This window comes from Phyllostomus discolor, chromosome 10 (assembly GCF_004126475.2).
Source record: "Phyllostomus discolor isolate MPI-MPIP mPhyDis1 chromosome 10, mPhyDis1.pri.v3, whole genome shotgun sequence".
NCBI classification, from domain to species: Eukaryota; Metazoa; Chordata; class Mammalia; order Chiroptera; family Phyllostomidae; genus Phyllostomus; species Phyllostomus discolor.
Window position 1 is genome coordinate 82,582,971 of NC_040912.2, and position 23,954 is coordinate 82,606,924.

At 48.4% G+C, this 23,954-nt stretch overlaps 1 protein-coding gene across 2 annotated transcripts in view; it reads right to left on the reverse strand.

The window, feature by feature from the left end:
* The window catches only part of CREB3L2 (cAMP responsive element binding protein 3 like 2), a 110,631-nt gene that overhangs the window by 56,038 nt on the left and 30,639 nt on the right, over positions 1-23,954 (reverse strand). Inside the window, exon 1 of one of the 2 annotated variants that reach the window (XM_036010943.1) lies at positions 2,594-2,613. The exons of the other annotated variant lie outside the window; for it this stretch is intronic. The gene's annotated coding sequence lies outside the window, so the exon portion shown is untranslated. Of the gene's footprint in view, positions 1-2,593; positions 2,614-23,954 lie in introns of those variants that run through there. 2 annotated transcript variants of the gene reach the window in all.

The following is a 23,954-nucleotide window of genomic DNA, read 5'->3' on the forward strand; positions in this document are numbered from 1 at the left end:
AATTCACTGAGCTACACCAGCCAGGGCTAAACTTCCTTATTTTTAAATAAGGAAGATAAAGTTAAGAGATGTTAACTGCCCTCCAGCAAAAAAAAGAAGAAAATAAGAAGCAAAATGTGATGTTTCTCTACTTCCTTAGAACAATTCCTTTTACTAAGAGCTCAGTAAATGTTAGCTGTTTTATTGTCCTTATTACTACATCCCTAGAGGAAACTGGGACAACTTATTAAGCATTTCTCTTATCTATCAGCCCATTAACACTATACAAAATTATGAGGCTCATAAAATACCACTTATTCTTAGTGAGCTCACGCTAGTTCTGGTTTGCCCATTTGCTTACCGAGAGGCTCAATGTTCAGTTCCTCAACTCATACTTGAAAAATCTCCCTCTTTGCCTTTTGAACACCAGACCCGTATCTCCGGTCTCGGATGCTTCTCCCCGTCCCCCAGCGGGTCCTCCCCAGACCGTCCCCACCACCATCATATCCACATGTTTCTCAGGCTCCTTCCTTCTGCCCAGCGATGAGAACTTTTTATGCAAATCCTGTCACTCAAACTTTTACAAGAGAACTGGTCATAGCTGAAGTGGATTATCAATTTTCCACCTCGGCGGCACCCCTGACAAAAAAGGGTGGGCCATAAAACCCAAAGTAAGCAGGTAAAAAGAATGAGATCATCGCCCAGTGGGCAGCGGCGAGTCCACGCGAGAGCAGCAGCAGGAAGGGAGAGAAACTGAGCACCCTCGCTGTGCGGGAGAGTCCTGGACATGCTCGAGGACCCCTGACCCCCCTGCAACTGAGCGGCCGCCAGCCAGTCTCCCCCAACCGACGGGCATTTTCAGGTTCTCAAGGCTCTCACTCTGGAAGCAGAGTCCAGATGCTCTGAGAGGTATTCCTCTGGGCCTTTTTGCCACCAGGGTAGTCTCTATCCTCTGGCTGCAGCCCTGCCCTTCTTCCTCTTCATTTGAACTTGGGAGAGCTGGAGAATGCCTAAGGCAGGTGAAAAAAGAGGCCATTGTCTTCTCTGTCTACGAGGCCGTATGGAGAACCGAGTGATCGCAGAGCTGTTACAGTGGAAAGCAAACGGAAGACATTCTGCTGTCCCTCTGAGAATCACGCAAACACCGCCTGTGAAAGCTCTGTACCAACCGGCTTAGGTGAGCATTTTTCTTCCCCCAGAACAACTTAGCGTAATGCTTTCACACTTTTCCCCATGACTGGGCAGTGGTGGGTAACTGCTCACTGCATCATCAGTAGGGGGGCATTTGCCTCCTGGTCATAAAGGCTTCTTTTCGGTTCTCCGTGAAGCCAACGGTCTCGGCAATTACGCGAGATTTGAATGTGATAGTGACGCAACGCCTCGGTGTGGGTGGGGGAATATCTGGGGGGAAAAGTCAGCAAAACTTCATTAATGAATGATATAAGGAGTCAAAAGGGCAGCTGCTATTGCAGCAGAAAGACTGCTCTACCCGGAACGACAAGGTTTGGATGTAGACCTGACTCCTTCGCACTTGGCTCCGTGACCTTGGGTGAGTCACGGAACCCATCTGAGTCTCTCTCCTTAGGGTACGAAGTAAAAAACGAAGAGACCAGCTGGTCTCCCGGGGCCCCTGTAGTTCTGATATTCTGAGACCAGTTATTATGTAGGCAGCCTAAGGGAATAAAATAGCCCGAAAACAAGTCTTCAGCCTGAGTCAGTGTTCCCGGGAAACTCCCTCTCTGGCCTTTCCTGAGACTCCCTTGGCAAAGAATTAATTCGCCTGAGGATAGCTGAGCTAACAGCTGGATAGAACTGGCTGAATCTGCCTTTGAACAGCTGGTCTGTGAGACAAACAACCAGACAGGCTTTTATGAAAAAAAAAAAAAAAAAAAAAGACTCAACTTCTGCAGGCCAAGTATAGGTGGACAGAAATATCAGACCTAAAAAGTGTTGTACCGCTTTTCCCTGACCCGGACCCCCTTATGTGGACCAATACGCTTCCAGCTTTAGCCACGCAGAACCTCCATGGGAAGTGGGGGAGAGAGAAAGGACTAGACCATTCTCGGAAGGCCCAGAAAAATTCCATGCTTCCTGCTTCGTTCCTGAGAAGAAACCCAAACTTCTGACATGGTTAGAAGGTCTCAACCAGGCCATGTTGGTTGAAGTTAAAAGATGATCATTGTGGGTGAAAAGAGTCTTCATCGACTGGGATCGTCCCGCTGTGTCCAGCACCCTGCACGCCTGCAGCTTCCCCTCCTCTTCGTGCTGACGACCCAAAATGCCCCCATGTGTTTCTAAAAGAGGAAGCAGCTGGCATTCAGTATGTAGACTGCGCTGGATCATGAGGAATCCGTATGTGAACTCAGGTTTCTTTCCACGGGCCTGCTTTCATTACTCATGTGAAATATGTCACTATGTCAAACAATGCTCTTCGTGACTGTCTGGGTCATTGAATTGTATGCCCTCCACAGCCTACAACCCACCAATACCTGAGGGCCCCTTTCCCCATCGATCCCGACCCTCTCAGCATTTGCAAAGCTCAGGGTTCTCACAGGTTAAACCTCTAGCTAACGTTTACAGATCTGGGCTTGCAATAAACGTATCCTTTCCTCACCTTTGCTTGAACAGATTTTGGCCACCAGCAGCCCATGCCGAAGGGAAAGGGAAAGAAAAACAGCCCCTCACAAAGCCATACACAGAGTCTGTGTGGGGAACGCAGGGGCAGCTGGACCACCTCGCCGATGCGTGATGTCTGCAACGCGCAATAAAATTGGTGACTTGTGCCAGAGCTAATACTCCAGTCTCAACAAAGTGGTTTGTTTGTTAGGGCTTCTCGCTCACAAAAGAGGTATTTAAAAACTCTGCATGTAGCCCTGGAAACAGACCAGGGGAAAAGTAAACAGAGAGCACGAGTTTTGCCTGTGCAAGCAGCCAGCCCTGTCCCCGGGACAGGAGGGCACCGGGAGGATGAAGATAAATGAAGTGAGCGGCGGGTGCAGACCCCAGGCTCGCGGCCACTTAGGAAAATTGGCTGATGGAGGGTGGATAGACCTGATTTGATAGCTATTGTCTATCTGTCCATCTGAAACTTAAAACAGCCCATATTAAGACTGTCTCAATAAATTACAGTACCCCTAAGCAAGTAGCTACTTAAAGTGCTACTGTAGAAAGCTATTTGTTAATCAGTGTTCACAATACCAATCACAATAAAACGTTCACATTAGATCTTAAAGTGAAAATCTGTGACAAAAACTACATTGCCTATACTTTCAATCATAAGGTAAAGAATTGTCTACAAATGCTGTCATGGAGAAATTTATAGACAGGTACCTGCTAAAAAGTTGACAGCACTGAAGAGAGGAACAGATGTGGTTTTTTCCTTCTCACCTGTATTTCCTACAATGGAAACCTGCAGGTTTATAATGAGGGGAAAGCATCTGTTTTGTTTTTTTTTTAAACAGATTCCATTTAATCAAATTAAGTGAGACGTGGTTTACATAGCCCTTGGGGAATAAAGGACAGCGAGGATCTCTGAAGAGAGACAACATTTTCTGCCCAGAAGATAGCTACTCAGTATTTCATTCCTGATAATCATCATCGTCATCGTCATCGTCATCGTCATCATCATCATCATTCACGGGCAGGTGCAGGCTCAAAACACAGACCACTTCACAGGACAATTATACCCCATCTCTCGCCTGGAGCTTTCAGTGTTAAATGGACGGAAATCACCCCTCGTTTCGCCTGCACATGGACAGCAATTAGGACCCATATCATCGGGGCCGTCCCCAACAAGCAAAGTTCCCTCCAGGAGACGTGTGGGGTTTGTCTTCACCAACAGCTTCAGCCAGGAACTCCAGATGCAAAAGAATAAAAAACACTAAAAAACAAGCTCCCCTTTTTTCACCCTCTCCTCACCAGGGTGGGCGCTGGCACCCCTCCCAACAACTGAGCTACCCGTAACACTTTTCCTCTGATCGATGACAATCTCCACCCTTGACCACAGCAACAAAGCTTTATCCTTTGGTTGAATCCAGTGGTGGTTTCTGGTCTCCCGCAACTGGGGGCTGCCAGCCACACACGTCTACAATAATCATCTTTGATCCTGTGCTCCAGCTCCCACCCCTCCCCCCGCCCCTGCTCCCTTCCCCAATCACAGTCTGCTGAACAGAGAGACTAGACAAGCACCAGCCCCTCACTCTCTCCTACTACCCACTGTAGAGACTGCGTTCTAAGATGCCCCCGAGATACCTGTGCCTGGTGGACACGCCCTAAGACCCCCTTGGCTGTGACCTGTGCGACCTAGGATGATGGTTGCTGTTCCCGTGAGTGCCAGGTTACACGATGATGAAGGCGATTTTGTGGATGTAATTAAGGTCCCAATTCAGTTGACGCTGAGGCCAGCAAAAGGCAGATTACCCTGAGTGGGTCCGACCTCGTCAGGTGAGCCCTCTCAAAGAAGATCTGGAAGTCAGAGGGATTCCCTTCTGGCCTGGAAGAAGCAGGCCACCAAGAGTTCTACAGGCACCTGCCACCAGCCCCGTGAGCCTGAAAGAGGGCCCCACGCTCTGTGGGTGGAGGAGCAGGTTGGAGAGTGAGACCCTGAGCAGAGGGCCCACGTCACCTGCTCCCAGAGTGAAATGAAGATTAATGCGTGTAGCTGTTCGAAGCCACGCAGTTGTGGTGACGATGCAGCACCAGAAAACGAACACCCCCGCCAACTAGCCAGATGTCTGCCCATTCTCTTGCCCACCCTCTTCTTGTCCACACTCTGTGGACGGTGCATGTGGAGGAAAGCTAAATCCTCGAGCTAAATGCTGGGCTGGAGACTCTGTGAGCCTTTCTGTCAGCCCCAGCCTGGGGAGGGTGGCCCTGACCACCGCCCCTCTCCCTGCCACCCCAACCCTGCTTGCTCAAGGTGCTCCACCCAGTTTTCAAACCCGATGCTGGCCCTTCCCCCCTCTGTCCACTTCTGGGAAGCAGAGCTAGGATGGCAGCTGTGACTGTATACCTGGCTTCCCAGAGCACAGGTCAATGTTTGGATAAATCTTTTTCCTGACAGTCTGGCCAAGACCAAGGTGATTTTTTTTAAAGGAACATTTACAAGAAAACTGAGGGGAAGAAAAAGGAGGACTTTTGGGAAAGAAAGCAGATACATTTACATAGGACACGTTCCGAACTGCGCTGGAGGCTAGTGGCAGGACGGCGGGGCCGGCGCAGCCCCTGCAACGCCCACATCCGCTTCCTTCCCCAGCCCCCTCTCTGCAGGAGGCTCCCGCTGTGCCAGTCTCCCGCTGGCACGGCCTGCGTTTGAGTTGGCACCTTCCTAGCCCCGGAGCCTCCAGGAGCCCAAGCTCCTCCCACTCCGGTTTCCAGCTGAATGGATGAACGAGGTACTCCCCCATCCGACCTCAACAGTTCCTCTCCTGGGCCTCACTCTGGGGCCTTACAGGACAGCACTTTTGCTCACTGTCTCGAGACCTCACCATCTGGAGACCTCACCGTCTAGAGACCTCTGTGCTCCTGTACCTTGTGCTTGTTCCCTGATCTTTTGGGTTTTGATGCACGTGAGATATTAGGAATTCACTGTGCATCAGACAACTCTGCTGCATTCCAGAGACACACAGAGGCTGTCCCGAAGCTCCAGCCCTCCTTCGACTGCCTAAAGCGTGCTTCCTCGTCCATCATTGAGGCTGGCACTAAGTTATTTTACCGTTATTAGTATTACACTATGTACGCATAATACTTATTGTTAATATTGTCTTAATATCATATGTGTTAGTAATAATAGTGTTATGTATTTTTGGTATATTATTCCAAAACTCAATGCACAGTCAACCTATTTTTCTCAGCTGAGCTCCCAACTGGCTAGGATCACCACGGTGGGACCCAAAACTACCTGCACCTTTTCTGTTTCCTATTAGCATACTCTGTAAAGTTGGAGAGACACAAATGTAACAGAATTTCAGTGTCCGAGTGCCATCTCCCTCCTGACTTCTCACTATCAGACTGTACACTTGCGGATACCTATTGCAAGGAGCAGGAGGAAATAGAATACAGATTTGTCTTGGCCAACAGGACTCAGTAGAGGTAAATATTTACCTCGAAGAGGTCCTCGTGGCTACTTAAATGTGTGCTGGGCTCAACACAAGAATCCCCTAGTTTGAATTTTCCCACCGAATCCACAAGTGTGAATATATTAGTGTTTTACTGAAAAACAGCCTCATGAAAATAAGGTCGCCATCCACAGTCATGCTCCTAGCAGACACCTCAGGTGCATTCTGCTGTCTTTGTTCTGAACGGCACAACACCGTGGGCAACCGGCCACTCGGATGAGTCCTAGTGATGACAACAAAGGCCAGCGATGATCCCTGGGAATTACCTATATCAGTTTCCTTAAGGATGGCTGTGTGTGAGTCACCAGAAATGTCATGGGACATGCACGCAAGACTGGGAACAACCCCAAACAAGTTCCACATGAAGGCACTCCCCTTTCTAGTTGGGAACTGGGTCTACGGCTCACACCAGGGTCCAAAGGTCACTGGTCTCAGGTAATCTCACAGTCCAGGCCAGCAAAACAGATGTAGTTTTCTCTCAAGCAGATACCAGCTCTCAAAGTTCAGAAAGGCACAGTCACTTGGGCCTGGGGTTAAGCACTCAGATGTCTGACTCCATCGTGCCTGCCGCTGTGAGGTCTGCGGTGGCCTTTTAAGAGCACTCAGGCAGTTGGGTGTCATCGCTAATGTCACACAGATGTTTAAAGAAGAACATGCTGTTATACAGCTGTAAACTGAATCTCAGAACGTTTTGTCAAGGACCCACAGAGTCTCATTTAACTGAACAATTATCAAAAGAAAAGGAGCCCTGGCTGGCGTAGCTCAGTGGATTGAGCGCAGGCTGAGAACCAAAGTGTCGCAGGTTCGATTCCCAGTCAGGGCACATGCCTGGGTTGCAGGCCGTGACCCCCAGCAACCGCACATTGATGTTTCTCCCTCTTTCTCTTTCTCCCTCCCTTCCCTCTCTAAAAAATAAATAAAATCTTTTAAAAAATTGTTAAAAAAAAGAGAGAAAAGGAATGTTTTTACGCTACCCCCCAACCCTATTAATTCAAAAGTTGGCTGCCTGAGAAGGCTTTATGTGGTTTGGGAATCTCATTGTCCTGATATTTCATTTCTCCCATCAATAAAATGGGCATCAGTGTTACACTGGCCTCTCCCACACCACTTACTTGACTGTTCAGCAAGTCCCTTCCATTGCTTTATTCAACAGGTCAGGAGTACCTAAAGCTTGTCAACATGAGCTTGGACACTCACTGACGAAGAACCCAACACACACTGTTTATTCAGTAGTGGTGCCATTGAGGGGTGGTAACCACCAGGCAGAAATGCTAGGAAGCAAAGGTCACCCACAAGATTATTTGTTGGTTTTCTCTAAGAAGCTATTGATAAGCTCCTTATCAACAGAGTTCTTATCACCAGAGGTATGATAAGGAAAGTGGCCTACGTATATTATTTCATGAAATCTTCACAACAAATATGTAAATTAAGTCATATTATTATCCCCATTTTCAAAAATTATTTTTTCTACACTTTATTTTCTTCAAGATTTTATTTGTTTATTTTTAGAGAGGATGGACGGGAGGGAGAAAGGGAGGAAGAGAAACATCAGTGTGTGGCTGCCTCTGGCACAACCCCAACGGGGAACTGGCCCACAACCCAGGAGCGTGTCCTGACCGGGAATCAAACCGGCAGTGTTCTGGTTCTTGGGCTGCCTCTCAGTACACTGAGCCACGCCAGCCAGGGCATTATTCGCATTTTACCAAGGAGGAAATGCAAGCTCAGAGAAGTTCTGTAACTTGGCCAAAGCTGCACAGCTGAGGATGGGGCAGAGCCAGGAATCAAAAGGAGTTCTCTGGCTATGAAAGCCACTCTCTCTCTCTACTGCCCCATATGCCTCTAGAACCTTCCTGGTTAAGACGTGGGTGGCTGCTGTCGTGTGTGCGGGCATATGAGAGGTACCGTGTTTTCCAACGCACATCTGTGCTCACCAAGCGGGCACTCGGCAAAGGAAGGACCAAGACTTACTCTCTGGGCTCAGTCAGTCATGGCACAGCCGGTCCACAGAACAGCAAATGATAGATTCCCTACACACAAATTCGCCTCCTTGCTGTTTGTAACCTCAACATCCGTACACGCGGTGCTGCCTCAGTCATTCGCAAATACACACCAAGGGACAAAAATCTGAGTTTCCTGAAGCGTGCGCTCTGGCTGAGGTCAAACGAGGCAACCCCCTGCCTTCTTGTTTCGGACCTGAGACTGTAAACAAGAGCCCTTTTCATGGTCCATAGAGTGCCGCATTTTCCACATTGTCGCACTTGGCGTTGGTGACTTTGCTGTTGGGCATCACCCGCAAGCACGGTGCTGAAGGGCTGGCTCGAGTTTCTGAGCACAAGACAACGGTGGTGTGTGCCCACCGAGAAGAGGCCCGTGTTGGGCAAGCCTCGCTCCGTGACGTTGGCGTGAGTTCAACGTGAATAAATCCACAAACCATGTTACACAAGGTGTCTTTAAGCAGACACGCACATACAACAAGGCACGTATTGATTGGCTGATGCAAACGTGGCCAGAGGCCCACAGGAACCTACTTCCCCAGGGGCAACGATTCAGTACTCACTAATCCAGTGTTGCCAGGAAACTTCTAGAACAGAACTCCCTCCAAACAGACAACAGATTGTATTTACTCATTAAAATTTGTAAGTACAAAATATAAAGTTGAGGAAGTGTGGGAAAAGACCTGTTATGCATTCAAAGGACTACCTGTTAACTATCTAAAACCACATGCAGGAAAAAGACTGGGAAGGAATATACAAAATAAATAATGTCCCTAGATGAATAGAAATACAGATTTTTTTTTGCGTTTCTCCAACGTAGGTCATGCATTTTCATGGTTAAAAATAAAATTTTAAATGAAAAATAACTGCCACCATTGATACCTGTGAGAAAAATACGTAAGTCCTTATTGTCAGCTTTACGGCTAATGTCATGTTAGGCAACCGGGCCAAAGGTAATTAAAACCATTGGGAGGACTAATGAGGTTTAATGCACTTTTCCAAGGAACCTGAAAATGATCCTCCTGATATGGATCTGATTTACCCTCCAAGCACACTGAAGATTCTCTTCTTGTTTTGAGTTCTACTGTGGCTACCATAGCCTCAGCCTCCTCCCCTACCTCCTCACTGCCCACGTGACACCCGCCAAGGCCCTCAGAGTCCCAGCCCCTCGTCTAGATGCCGCCCCAGAAAGACAGTGCCCGTGCCTCCAGCTGCAGGCATGGACCCTGTTTTATAGTCTTCACGGCATTTACCATTATCTGAAATGATCCATTCCACCTTTTATGGCCTTGACCTCTGCCCCTCTCCGGACTGTGCAGGGACTATCCTCTGGCCCGCTCACAGTCACCTCCCCCCACCCTGCCCACCACCACACCTAGAAGGCCGCAACTGTTGATAAATATTTGCTGACTTACTGACTCCTAGGTCTCCTGATCTCTCTCCTTTGGCCCCAAACCAGCCACAATCATTCATTTATCTCTCTGTCCCATTCCAGGAGGGGTTTAGAAATACGTCAGTCATGTCCAAATAAGTCCTCTCAATTTATACTTCTGGATGACTCCATGAGGATCCAGTTCTGGGAGACCACAGGGTTCAGAATTAGAGATTCAGTTCTCCGGAACTCACCGCAGTTGAGCGCCCTGAGATTAGCCCTGGTGGTGACGAGCTGAAAACTTGCTTATCATTTAGCTGACTCACTCAACTGCACATTCCTTCTTCGTGACCCGATTTCTGCGACAGCCTCCTAACTAACTTCCCTCCACCCACTCCAGTCTGGCTGAAGTCCGACGGGCGGATGGGTGAGTGACAGCATCTGAGGTTTGTTGTGGGTTTGCGTTGGTTTAAAAGGGCCAGCGATCCCCAACACGTGACCCTCCTGAAAGGCAGCCATGGAGGAGGAGACCCTGGGTTGGCGATGACCATCTCCAAAAGGGACGATGGAGAAATCATATTATCTCTGTCGTTTAGGTTTTTTCCCATAAAAGACACATTTTTATATTTTTACCAATAATTTTATAGACTTGGATATTTTGAGTATGTTGGCTATCTCCTGCAAGGTATAACGTTGATTATTCTCAATTAATATCTCGATTTGAGCGCTATTCAACCGGTCTACCTGACCACAGAGCATCATCGTCCAGCGAGAAGTCTCCAGCACGAAACTTCACAAACCACTTTTGAAAGTTTTGGTCAGTCACAGCACCTTCTCCACACACGGCACAAATCATTGTCTGCATTTTAGTTGTGTTTTTCGCTTTCTTGAAATAACAAAGCGTGATATGCCAAAAATGTCATGTGTTTTCTTCCATCTTCAATATTCAAGTAGCTACACAAAAATTCACCAATTTTGATAAGTTTTTTTAAATGCACACTGTTATTTGACAGCTGTCACAATACAATCTAACAGAATTGTTTCCAATGAAGTTAAAGACAACTAAGCACTACTAGAACCATGAACTTGTTGGCCAACCCCATATTCCTAACATTACACCTTCATTAGAAAGCAGCTATAATGAGAAAAATGCTTTACCTAATCCTGTTTTCACGGTGGTTTCCAGGCAACCGTGTGATGCTTGATATGATCATGGGTTTTCACACAGCCCAGTAATATCACACAGCCATGTAAGTTCGCCAGGAAGAAAGAGAAGCAGGAGTTTGTGAGCAGCAAACATGGAAGAATAAATGGAACTTTCTCGATGAATCATAAGGAGAAAAACATTCGGTCACTCAAAATAGAAGATCGCAACCTGGAGAGGCGCCCTGCACAGGTGTCTGTCTCCAATTTCAAAGTTCTGCAAGCATAACTAAAATTGTGCCCCTGGATATAGAGATACAAGTTGGACTTGTTTTATCTATGAGTGAGGGATAACTAAAATGATGTGCACGAAAAAGGGTTTCTAGGGAAAGGAACCTCATAGAGTGAACTGCTCATAAATTCCTCTCTGTACCGATCACGGTGTGCAGTCAGGCCCCAGGCCGATCACGTCTTCCATGAACGGTTTGGAAGCCAGCTCTGTCCACTGTTCTTGTACGTCTAGGTTCACACACCTTTAAAATGCCAGAAGCAATACCCCTCAAAAGCATAACCACCGTCAGAACAACACAGACTCCTGTTCGCTCTCCTGTAACCCACGCCCCACCTCGCTTCCTCCCACCTTCACGTCACTTTCTATCATCCCCTCCTTCATTCTAAACGGATAAAAGAAACTGCAAAACTGTCATTCTGGGGAGCATCCAAGATCTTGCCTTTGGCAATCTCATCGGTTTGCCTCAGATAAACTCCTTTAACAATTCTCTACAGGTCTGGACATTTCTTGTGTTGACAATGGTAACTAAAACTGTGAAATGACCATAGCCTGTGGGCTGGGTGGGGGCCGGCGGTGGAGGGGAGTATAGGATCTCAGTCTTTACTTCATTTGACTCCAATTGCACGCATATTATTTTTCCTGAAAAGAAAAGGCCAATAATCAATCAAGGAACATAATCCACAGGTCACAAGACACCTGCTCCTCTGGGTGGGGACAGCAGCAGCTGCCCGGGAGAGGTAGGAGCGGCTGTGGCTTCCCAGTCACCACCGAGCTGCCTCCTTGCTCCCCGTTCTAACTGCAGCGGCCCCAGCTTACCATTGTCATAAACATCCAGCAAAAGCAATAATCGGGGCACTGCAGGGTGGTGTCACCCCCCACAAGGACAGTGATACTTGAGGCCTGTGCTGCTTAAGGAGCACCCTCACTTTTTTTAAAGATTTATTTATTTTTAGAAAGAGGGGAAGGGAGGAAGAGAGGGAGAGACACATCAGTGTGGGGTTGCCTCTCAGACACCCCCAACTGGGGATCTGGTCCTCACCCCAGACATGTGCCCTGACTGGGAATCGAACCAGCGACCCTTTGGTTTGCAGGCCCATGCTCGACCCACTGAGCTACACCAACCAGGGCAGAGCACCCTTATTTTTAAACACTGTTCGTTTTGTTTTGCCAAGCTCCCAGATCCACCCTGTGCAGAGTTTATCCAGAGCCATGGGGCGGGGGACGGGGGTGTGCACTGTGTTTTGGGCAGTGGGAGGAGATGAGAGAGAACAGGCAGGCAGGGGGAGCTGGAAGGGAGGGTGACCAGCTGCCCCAGTTTGCACGGAAAGTCCTGCGTCTAGAAAAACTCCCCATCCCAAGCAAACCAGGACAATTGCTCCAGCCACGAGAGGAGGAAGAAAACGGCAGACGCTGCCTAGGCAGAGGTGAATTTAGTCATTCAACTCTGAGTCACGGCGAACCCAGACGCAGGAAAGCCTGCCCCAAGGTGTCCCTACTGCAAGGCTGCAGCGAGCCAGCGCCCGAGACGACGGAGCCACCCCACCCTGCTCTCTCCCCCGGGATCTGAGTTCTGGCTGAACATCAAAGAAAACTCCAACACGCAGCATTCCTCTGCCAGAGCCACGGGTAGAGACACTTCCTTACGCATTGTAACCTACATTCAGAGGATAAAGCATTTACTTTCCTGACCCCTGATTCTCGCCAGCAGAGCCTTGTGCAAGCGGCTGGCACTCACACCACCCCTCCATCGTGAGAGATCCTCTGGAAACCCTGGCCCATTTTCCACCGTCACAGAGTAAAAAGGCCATCAAACAGGCATGGAAAAAAGAATGCGTGCACAGATGTTTCCTTTCCGAAGCAAGCCGCAGAGGCCCGATGGGTTGGAGCAAGTTGAATCCTCGTTTGCTGAGAGCCACAGGATAAGTGTGACAATGGCCATGTTCATTTTATGATTCGTTCCTCAGGAATGCCGCCTTACTCATGTCCCCTTCAGTCCCTGGAGCCGACACAAACATCAGGTTCAAAAATATTCACCTAGCCCAGAAATCTGGGTAAGGGCCCCTGGCAGTTGATTACAATTTGCGATTAATACGTTGTTCGAATTGGAAAAATTTCTGAAATAAGAGTAATTCAGAAAATAATTTAACAGAGAGCCCTGAAGCCCACCACCCAAACAAAGTCTTACCATATAAATCGGCTTATGTTGGCCTCAGATTTTCAGAAAAGAACTAAAACGTTACAGGTAAAACTAGAACCCCACTGAAAGAGGCAGGTACCATAGGAAGGTGGACACTGAATCCCCAAGAGATTCAATAACATCCCCAAGGCCGCACAGGGAGCGCCTCGGGAATCACAGTCTTCCTCGTTGCAAGCGAAACTTCCCTTCTCTCGCTGCCTCCCTTACAATCTCCCTGAGATCATTCCGGACTTGATGCTCAGAACACTCACCACAGCACTTGACTGCAGGACTCGGCTATGGCCGCCACCAGGTGCTAACAGATGCCACCTCTTTGGTGGTAATCACCTCAGGAATGTGACTTCAAATTAGAAAAGGCCCAAAAGGGCTTATAATTGTTTTATAAACAATCGTTTCCTGCTTCTCAGTAAGTGGCAATGAGATTAAAAAGCCGTGATTGGCCCTGGCTGGGTGGTTCAGCTGGTGGGAGCATCATCCCATATACCAAAAGGTTGTTTGTTCCCTGGGTCAGGACACATACCTAGGTTGTGGGTTCGATCCCCGGTCAGGGTACGTATGGGAGGCAACCGATCAATGTTTCTCTCTCTCACTGATATATTCCTCCCTCTCTCTTTCTCCTTTCCTCTCTCTCTAAAATCAATAACCTATCCTCAGGTAAAGGTTAAAAAAAAAAGTAGTGAGTGTGTGAAGCGTACAAGGTATAATTAGGAGGGTACAACTTCAATGTAACTGAACATTTTTCATTGTGAAACATCCTTCCTATTCCCTCCAAATCAAAACTGAGCTCTCTCAAGCCCACCTCCGCCCCTCTCCGACTGCCATTCACTCTGCATTTTCCATCTCTTGGGTCCTGAGAATCCATCAGAGTGTTGGGCCAAATATCTTTTGGGACGTCAAAGCTCAGAAAATGCCCTATTGGGACAGACCCAAATGACGATAGCTATTTTAACTTGCATTTCACCATCCAGGCTGAATGGCCAGATCAGTTCCTACAGCACATACTCCACCTGAAACGTCAGGCCCAGGGCTAGGGGAACCTGTTCACCTTTTTCTAGGAAAAGGAATCCACCGGTTCCAGGAAAGTGGCAAAACTCAATTAACCCGGCTGTGGAGGAGCTGCTCTTCGAGAAGAACCGCGCTTCATTTTGTTAAAACAAAGCCTTTCTCAAAACAGCGTGTGTGAATTTAATACAATCCCACCGCCCCCGTGTACACTAAAATTCTCAAAATGTTTGGTCTTCCTTTCTTCCTGCCTCTCCGCTCACACAGCCCCCACTGCTGTCTAGCCAGACGGAGCGACGTGGCCTTCCCCAAACACCCAGGGCTCAAGACCACCTTTCCGCCTTTGGCCCCGAGAGGCTCGCAGCCCAGAACCCCATCTGTCTCCCGTCTCCCCCTGGAAACCTCCACAACCGGCCGCTGCCCACTCACCCAGTCCGTCTCCTCACTGTGTGCCCCAAGTGCACCCAGGGCCCCCGACGTTATTTCTATGACTGCCCTTACCACTCATTTCGTGCATTTTTACCTACTTCCTGCTCTTGAGGATGTGACCACAGGGTTTAACACAGTGCCTAGACACATCAAAAGCCAAACACATGCTCGGTGACCCCATGAGAGGCACGCCCTGTCACTTTCTGTGCCCGCCGCACCGCATCCCATCCACCACAGGGCTGCCTGGTCACGTGACTCTGGTCACCGTCACAGTGATAAGATGTCAAGCCAGCCCTGACTACCTCCCACCAGGAAAAAATAAGCGCCTGCCACCTAAATGTCCGCACCATTCCCTCAACTAATAAACAACCATTAAACTCAAGAGAGAATGGATAGTTTTCCTTCATTCTTATAGAGTGAAGACTATGTCACTAATCCAAATAATTTGTACTTCTTCCATTCAACTCACCTGCTTTGCAAGTTCTTTCCAAAGGACACACCTGTAGAAAGATGATCTGGGGCAGGGATGCAGGGGAAAAGAATGCTAATGCAGGGACCTTTATCTCTTTACTCTGATTAACTGATCAACAAGCAGGAACACTTCAGATAGGCCCTTACTAACTAATGTTTGCTGTGGCGGAGGGTGAAATAATAACCATAATGCAGCCTGCCCTCCCCGAATGGTAGAGGCATTACGTCTGGTATCTTGTGTACTAGGCCTGACCCACCACGCTGTTACACTGACTCAATCACTTGCTAGTTTTCTCCTAAACCCAGGCCATCACTGCACCTAACCTCCACGGCGAATGAAGGAAGTAGGTCGTCCCCGACCCCTCCTCTCCCTTCTCTGTTCACAGTTAGTTCCCTGGGCTCGGTGGGATTATAGTTGAATTTATAATTTATAGGACAGAAGACAGTTCCGGGAGTTCGTGTTACCTAAGGCATACGAGGCCAAGGGTATGGCTAACAGACTGACATGGTTAGAAGAGCATTCATGCAAAAAAAAAAAAAAGAGAGAGAGAGAGAACTCATTGAATTTGGGACTTACAGGCAAACCACTGAGACCTCAAATCTGGAATCTGGGGAAATGATTGGAATTTCCACTCCCTCAAAATGATCAGGGGAAAAAAAAATCCTTAGCTACACAAACAAACCCAGCAGCCTGAGATCATCCGATGGGTTGAGAAGAGTTCAAAAATAATTTTATTTACGGAACTAACTTATCTGCTCAGCATGCGCTACAAAGCAATGGCTACACGTTCCAAGCGATCCAGTTCATTCAGGGGGAGTGGTCTTTCTCCCACGCATCTTCCGCACCAGAGGACAATTAGAAAGCGTTCTTGAGCCAGGGCCACCTGAGCAGCCTGCAGTGAGGTCACCCAGCTGACACCCGCCCCACTTCGCCTGGCCAGTGCTTAGACCTGGGTGAGTGGATCTGGTCAGGGATGAAGTCCAAGGAAGGTCCAGCAGGGTCACGGGCAACTTTTAGTGCCAGCACTTTACAAAACTTGAGCTCTGGCTGCAATCGAAGGGAAATAATAACTTAAGCATCTCTTTTCAGTCTTCAGAACACCGATTCAGGGGGCAGGGGGTTCAAAATTAAAGCAGGAGACACTATGGTAGACTTGAGAAAGCATCTGTTGATTCCAAGAAACTAGAAGAAGTGACTTATGAATGAGGACTGTACAGTCCAGTTGTGTGAAGCTCCTCCCATGAAGAGGCTCTCTCCATTTCTCTGCTCGCTGATTCTGGGATGGCCTTTTGAGTTGCTTTGGCCAAGAGAATGTGGTGAAAATGACACTGTCCAAGTTCTAAAACTGGACAGAACTTGAGTGCCCAACCTGTGACCTGGGGACCTCAGGAGACCCAGGATGGCTATGAATGCAGCCCAACACAAAATCATACATTTATTTAAAACTTTTTTTTGCTCATTGGCTTTTGTTAGTGTTTGTGTATTCAATGTGGGGCCAAGACGACTCTTTTCCTTCCAGTGCGGCCCAGAGATGCCAGAAGGTTGAACAGCCCTGCCTTAGAAAGCTGAGTTGCTCTGTGGACAAGCCAGAGCTAGCCTGTCGGATGATGGGGAACCTGAAGCCCAGCACCCCAACCACTCACTTCCTCTCTCACTCACTCCTGCCGATCGCCAGCCACCCCCCAGAAGCAGAGCTCTCTAGCCGGCCAACCAGCGGCCACGGACTCATGAGTGAGCCCAGTGACATCGGCAGAAGTATGATCCATCAGAGCTGCTTTCAAGGTGCTGCTCCCTAGAAATTTAAGCCACTCATTTGTTATGCCCCAAACATTCATAAAGCATTTTCAAAAGCTTTTTGGAAGAGAAGGGACAGCCAAATGTCAGAGTGACATCCAATTCCTTAGACAGAGTGAAGCAGATCGATGACTTCCCAAATATTCCACAAACTCAGGTCAATGAAACCATGACGAAAATCAAAGTCTAAAGACCCAATTAAAGTATTCTAGATAAATTTCATTCTTAACCATCCAATGAGGGAAGAGGGTATAATATTTAGGAAACGTAAAGGAATTTTATTGCTGAGATCACCAGTACCGCAGAAAACTGAATGACAAAATACTCACTCAGTCCAATAACTTTTCACTTTCACTCCTTTCTCCTCATATTTCTTCCATGTTCCCGTTCCCTAGTTTTTAAAATCCCCACTCCCTCCTATGCCCACTGCAGTTCTCTAAAAAAACAACAACAACAACAACAAAAGACAAACACAACAGGCACACCAGGAACCTCCACTTTAAAGGCACTTTACCAGGTGCTTTATACACACTACATTGTAAATTCTCACAACCACTCTGTTAGGGGAGTACGATCAGACCCATTTTCTAGAGCAGTAAACCAAGGCTCAGGGAGGTTAAGTAACATGCCAAGGTCACATGGCGTGAAGGTGCTGGAGCTAGAATTTAAACACCCATCAGGGTGACTCCATGAGCTCACGAGTTTTCCATTTCACGATACCGTCTCTACGGAGTAATGCAGGCTGAGCTCACGGCAGACTTCTCGTGAGAATGCAAGCTTAAAATGCAGCCACTACAAATAAATGCAAAGTAAAATACATGTATGTACGGGAGGAGACAGTGTGTGAAAAAAGAATAAAAGAAAGAAGTATACTTGTACAAACTGCAATTCTGCCCCCAAAACTAGAATTTTATTGATTTTGGCCAATGCCTTGCCATGACTTAGAGAGAAAGAAAGAAGCAGAAATATGTGATGCTTAGGGTTAGTGCTAGGTCAGCCTGGCATGACCCAGTTAAACTGGACCAAGTGTCCCTGAGCCTGAAGCACACACGTGTGAAGACATCAGGAGGAGAACCACTGGAAAGTCACAATGACGCCACTGGCTAACTGTGTGTATTTGTGAAGAGTTGGACCATAACACAACCTCTACTAAGGTCAAACATGTGTTTTATTTATTTAGTTTTTAAGTCCTCGCCTGAAAACATGTTCACTCATCTTAGAGAGAGGGGAAGGGGGAGAGAAAATGAGACAGAGAGAGAAACATAGATGTGAGAGAGACACAGTGATTGGTTGCCTCCCACACACATCCCAACCAGGAATCGAACCCTCAAACTTTTCGTGCATGGGATGGCACTCTAGCCAACTAAGCCTCACAGCCAGGGCAAAGGTGCATTTTATTTAAATTAACAAATACATATAATCTTATATATTAATTATTTTATTATTTTTATTAATGATTTTAAACCTAGAAGTAAATTATTTCTTTTCCTCAAAAAGAATTGTGGACTTAAAATCCGTTTAGTAAGGGACTTAAACTTTTTAAATCTTTATGTTCTGCATTAAATTCATTTCCTTCTTCCAAATTATGTATAAACTGGAGAGGAGAGATAAAATTTTTTTTAAATTTTTGACTGACTCCCATTGTCACAATTTAAATGACTGAATCCAGTGTCCCCGAGAACAGGCCAACGTCCAATGAAGCAGCAGTTTGGGGGAAAGGGTGGGAGTGTCTGGGACACTGGGCAGTCAAGAAGGGACCCCCTTAATTAGAACTGGGGACATCACCACCAGGGCCCCTTGCCCCGCACAGCCGAAGCAGAGCTGAGTCCGATTCTGTCTGCGGGGGGTCCAGTGGCATCCCCACACCCGCAGGCCCCAGCGCCGGGAAATCGCAGCCTCTCCCCTCCTTGCCTGCTCCAGAGAGAGGTCCTTCCGTGCTACCTTCGCCATACCAGCACACTCGGCTCCCCTTTGGTGCCCCAGGTGCCAGCTCTAGCCGCCACGTCCCATTTCTGCGCCAGGCTCTTTGGTGTGCTGGTCCACGGAGAAATGAAGCTTCTTCTTATCTTGCCCAGAAGTGCACCTCACTGGCCTGTGAATTATCACCTTGACCGCTGTTTCTACTCTCTGTCCCTGGGAATTCTCAGGCTCAACCTTTGCTAAAGGACCCCCCCCCTCCAGACAACCCCCACTTGCCCAGTACTCTATCCAGGACTCACTTGGTCACGTGTCTTAGGACGCCACCCTCCTCATGGCCCCACCGCTCAGCCAGCCCTTCCCTCCATGCCTGACTTCCTAACTTTTCTGAACCACAGAAGCCCTTGCCTGGGAACTCAAACCACTCCCCAGGTCTCTGGGGACCTGCCTCCAGCCCTCCAGCTGTCCTTCCTCTTACCCCTCCCCCACCCTCACCTCCACACCCCGGTGGGCTTCCCCATCGGCCACCCCACTGAAAGTCAGGGCCAAAGTCGGGAAGCTCTTGTCCTCCAAGGGCAAAGAGTCAGAGACTGGTCACCCTGGAAGGGCACTTAGAGGTTTTTCAATTCAAAACCAGGCTGGACAGAGGGCCATGACAGACAGCACTGGTGACGATGAAGACTCACAAAGCTTAGAACACCGGGCACCTTTCGTTGTCAGGCTGTTGTGCACGGAACTAAAAGCTGCCTCCTCATCACGTTCACCGGACCGTGGTGGCTCTGGCTCTGGAACTCCTGGAGACCCCTGTCAAGAAGGGCCCTGAGTACTCTCGGGCCACGCTGCTCCTCTGCTCCCAATCCTAGATCGCATGAGACGAACCGCTGGTTCCCAGATGCCCCTTTCTCCCCTCCACCCTCCACCTTCGCCACTTTCACGCCTCCCCCTTGCGCCCTGCTCACTCTGCTCCACGCACACCTGGCCTCCTCAGTGCCGCCCACGCACCAGCCACACCTTCCAGGACCACTTTCCCCGCACGTGTGTCTGGGCGAGCGCTCCTTCCCCGGCACTGTCCTCGGGTGCAAATGCCACAGGAGCAGAGAGGACGGGCCTGAGCATCCCATGTCCTTAGGCCATCCACCTGCTTTACTGCTCCCCGTCACACTGTCACCGCCTGAGGAAGCACACCTGCATGTGTCTGTCTGCTGCCTCCCTCGCTAGTGCGTCAGCTCCGTGTGGGCTGGGCCTTTGCTGGATGCACCGCCGCATCCCAGCAACCAGAATACAGGACCTGGCGCAGAGTAGGCGCTCCATAAATATTTATTCAGTCAGTGAACTCCCACCCCTTCCACTCTCAACATTCCCCGGCCACTCACATACTTCATAAGCTCTCCCCTTGCGTGCCTAGCCAGCAAGGGGATGTGAAGGCTGATTTGGTCATACGAGCAGCCCCCACCCCTTAGCCTTGAGTCTTTTGGGTCTTCAGTGCCTTCATTTCTCCTTCTCCCACCACCACCACACTAGCCCCCTCCTTTGCTCTCCTTCCTAACCCAGAGCTTTCTGTTGCTGTCAGTATTTAGGAAAGGAGAGCCAAGGGAGGTAGACACGGAGCTTAATAAACTGGGAAGCGTGAGCCTGTTTGCCTCACCAGGGAGCTGCCGCTTCACATTCCAGGGGATTGCAGCATGGCTCCACCAAGGGGATTACCACTCCTCCCTTCCCCCGCCCTCCAGTTCTGGATTGTTGTGGGGCACAGGGGGAGCACTTAGAGGCCTCTCACACTAACTGGGGTGGGGCGCTATCCAACGCCCACAAAAACTTGGGGAGTTGATCGGTCATTTTGAAAATGCCCCTGGTTATAACCACGGGAGAACAAAGAAGCTCTCTCTGGCCCGTGACGCACACTTGCCCCACGCATTTGTGTGTCCTCTCTCCACAGCCACGTGGTCTTCGCAGCCGCGTGGCCATTGGCTGTGTGGACGCCACACGCGGGCTCCAGGCCATGGCCTACAAATGGAAACGTGCTCGGCTAGCTGGGAACCAGACCAGACTTTAACATGGAGCAGACACCCTGGGCACTGGCCTTCATCCCGGCCCTGCTGAAGACGAGACTGGACCTTTTCCACGGCAAGATGGACGGAGACAGGACATTGGGAAGTCGGGAGGGGAACCCCCTTGATGTTACATCACCAGTAAAGTTGACCACAGAACCCCAGCCTCTCATGCGGGTCTCGGGCAATACTTTTCTCTGCAAGACCACAAGAACTCCACTCCCACCGCACCAAAAGTCTTGGTAACTTTATGTTCGTGCCATCTTCCAATCCGCCGATGACAAAGATGACAGACACAGCCCTCCTACAGACGGCCATCTCCTTCGGCTCTAAGCCAGGTGCACATTGTCTCGATGACCTCGTGGCAAATCCCTGCTACCACTGAGCCAGCGCTGCTTGCTTCCCACCACCCCCCCCCCCCCGGACATGTTTAGTAATCACCTGTAGACTTTTCCCCGGTGTTCATGTCAAGCTTTTCACTTTTCAAATATCCATACTGTACTCACCTCACCCCACTTTTCTGTAACCCACACTTCACCTTGATATTCCTCATACCGGTTTTTGACAACCCATGTGACTTTTCTTATTTGTCTTAGGGTCAGACCAATCCTTCTGTCTTCCAGGTATATTCTTTTGGTATCTGAGCAAGCCAGAAAATTTTCCAGTCACTCCCTGGTGTCATTTTCCCCTCCTATCTTTGTGTTATTTTTCCTGTTCTTTATAGATTGGATTTAAATGTTCTTCTAAGTACATCCTTCAGGAACTCTATTATATTAGAGTCTTTGACCATAGACCTTACCTAGTTTTTTCTCTAGGTCATTTGAAATCCTCCTCCCTAAACAATGGTGAGATGTAATGAATGGTGTATCAAACAACTTATGATACAGGAAGAATTATGTTTCGGTGTTACTTGATTTGTTTTTATAACCCTAAAACAGACATGATCATCCCTCTTTTAGTTTGGTGTTTTGTTTTGTGCTTTTTTAAAACCTATTTTATTCAGTGTTTGGAATATTTGTTGAAAACAGAAAAGAAAAATGATAATGACAACGCCAAAATAAGAATTTATCACACTCTATTTCCAGCAGAAATGAGTCTCTGGGAAGTCTAAATGCCCACCCACATCCCCTTTACAATGACCATTTAAAGAAACACTCACTCAATCTACCAACAAGTCTGTCCCCTGGCTTCCCAAACACCTGTCACTACCAAGCCAATCACGTGTTCTGACAGGGGAACATTTTCCCCAGACGTTCATCCTTCCCACCCAGCACAGGCACTGAAGCACCTGAGGCTGTGGATCCAACACATACAAGAATTTCAGGCCCTGGCTGGCATAGCTCGGTGGATTGAGCTTGAGCTGCGAACCAAGTGTCACAGGTTGGATTCCTAGTCACGGCACATGCCTGGGTTGCAGGCCATGGCCCCCAGCAACCGCACACTGATGTTTCTCTCTCTCTCTCTCTATCTCCCTCCCTTCCCTCTCTAAAAAAAATAAATAAATAAAATCTTTTTAAAAATCATTAAAAAAAAAAAAAAGAATTTCAGCCACCCAGACAAACCAGATCTCTCTTGCAAAGGTTTTCCCCAAGCTCCCTGCACCCCGGGAAGGGAGGAAGGGGACAGCTGCGATATCCAAGGTGGCCAGACCCTGAATTGTCTGGATAAACTGCTTCCAGAGTCTTGCAATGACACCCTATTCTTCAAGTTACAGACAAATCACAAACCACTAGTGATTTAGGCCCCACTAACCAGCTATTCCTACTACAGAGACTGTCCAGCAGGGGCAACACGATAGATGAGGAAACCTCCTGTGTGAAAACACTAGACATGTAGAGAGCACCAAAGCCAGCGTTAGATCAAGGGGTGCCACGCTGCGCGGCACCCCACAACTGTTCAAGTGTTGCCAGCTGCCGTAACCACCCCTCCTGCGGATAACTAACAATTTTCCTATAAATAGTAACTCCGGTCTCCTCCCTCTCTCCCTCAAACACTCATCACACACACGAGCACACAAATACATTTACACTTATTACAAGAAACAAAAGCCCGAAAAAGAAAAAAATGTGGAATTCTGCCAGTTGAAGCATTTGATTTCGCTCCTCTAGAATAATTACATGAAATTGATGTCCAGAGCCACTTAATTTTGAGGTTTGAGGTTTGGGCATCTACTTCTGAATTATTATCATATTATTATTAAAATGTTAACAGAACCTGTAACAGAGAAATGCTCCCTCTCTCCGATGCCCTGCAGACAGGTAGCTCCTGCTGTATGTATGGTAAGTAACTGGGGACATTCTGCATGAGGTTTGAGCAGCCCTTGCAAGCAAAGAGGTGGGGAAATTTGCACAAAGTCATGACTGATTTTCAAAGATTGACAGGAGTCTCCAGAACTGAACTCAGATCATCAGGGATCAAGAGACCAAGCAAGAACAAAGGGGTTTAGAAATGTCACCTCTTCCTGGAATCCCTTTCCACCACCTACCAGTCTCCGGCTTGCACCCACTCCTTGCCTCGCCCTTTCTCCCTTCCCTGGGCAATAAAAGACTCTCTTAAGATAAGATTTGAGAATTAGTTCTCCCATCTCCTCCAGCTGGGCCTTCTGGATCAAGAAATCTTTCCTTGCTCCAAACTCTGATCTATTGAGTATCGGCCTTTCTTTTGAAGCATCAGGTACAAGAACCTCGTACCTGCAATGAACCCACAGGTGATTAGGCCCATGTTAGTGGTTCTCCTGGACTATATCCTCAGGCCCCCTTACAAAGAACCCAGCCCCAGAAAGCACTGATTAAACAGCCTTGGGGACAGAACATGGCCCACGTCGGGAGGACGGAGCCAGAACAGGAAGCTGGGGTCTCCCAGCTGAAAGGTGCGGCCACCCGCAAAGCCTTGGCCCAAGTCTGCTCCCCTCCAAGGTCACGTGAGCTGACCGAGGTGACCTCTCATAAATCTCACTCCACGTAAAATGGTCTGATGCGACATCTGAGGAGGAGCAAAAGAAAGTGCTGATATTTATGCCAAAATTGACAATTGGGAGATCAATCCACTGAACCTAGCCTCCTAGCTTAGGGCAGGAATTCTTAAACTTTAGCATCGTCTTAGTCCACTTGGGCAACTGTAACAAAATGCCAGAGAACGGACGGCTTCTAAACAACAGAAACGGGTCGACTTCTCTGAGCCTCCTCCAACAGGGTCTACG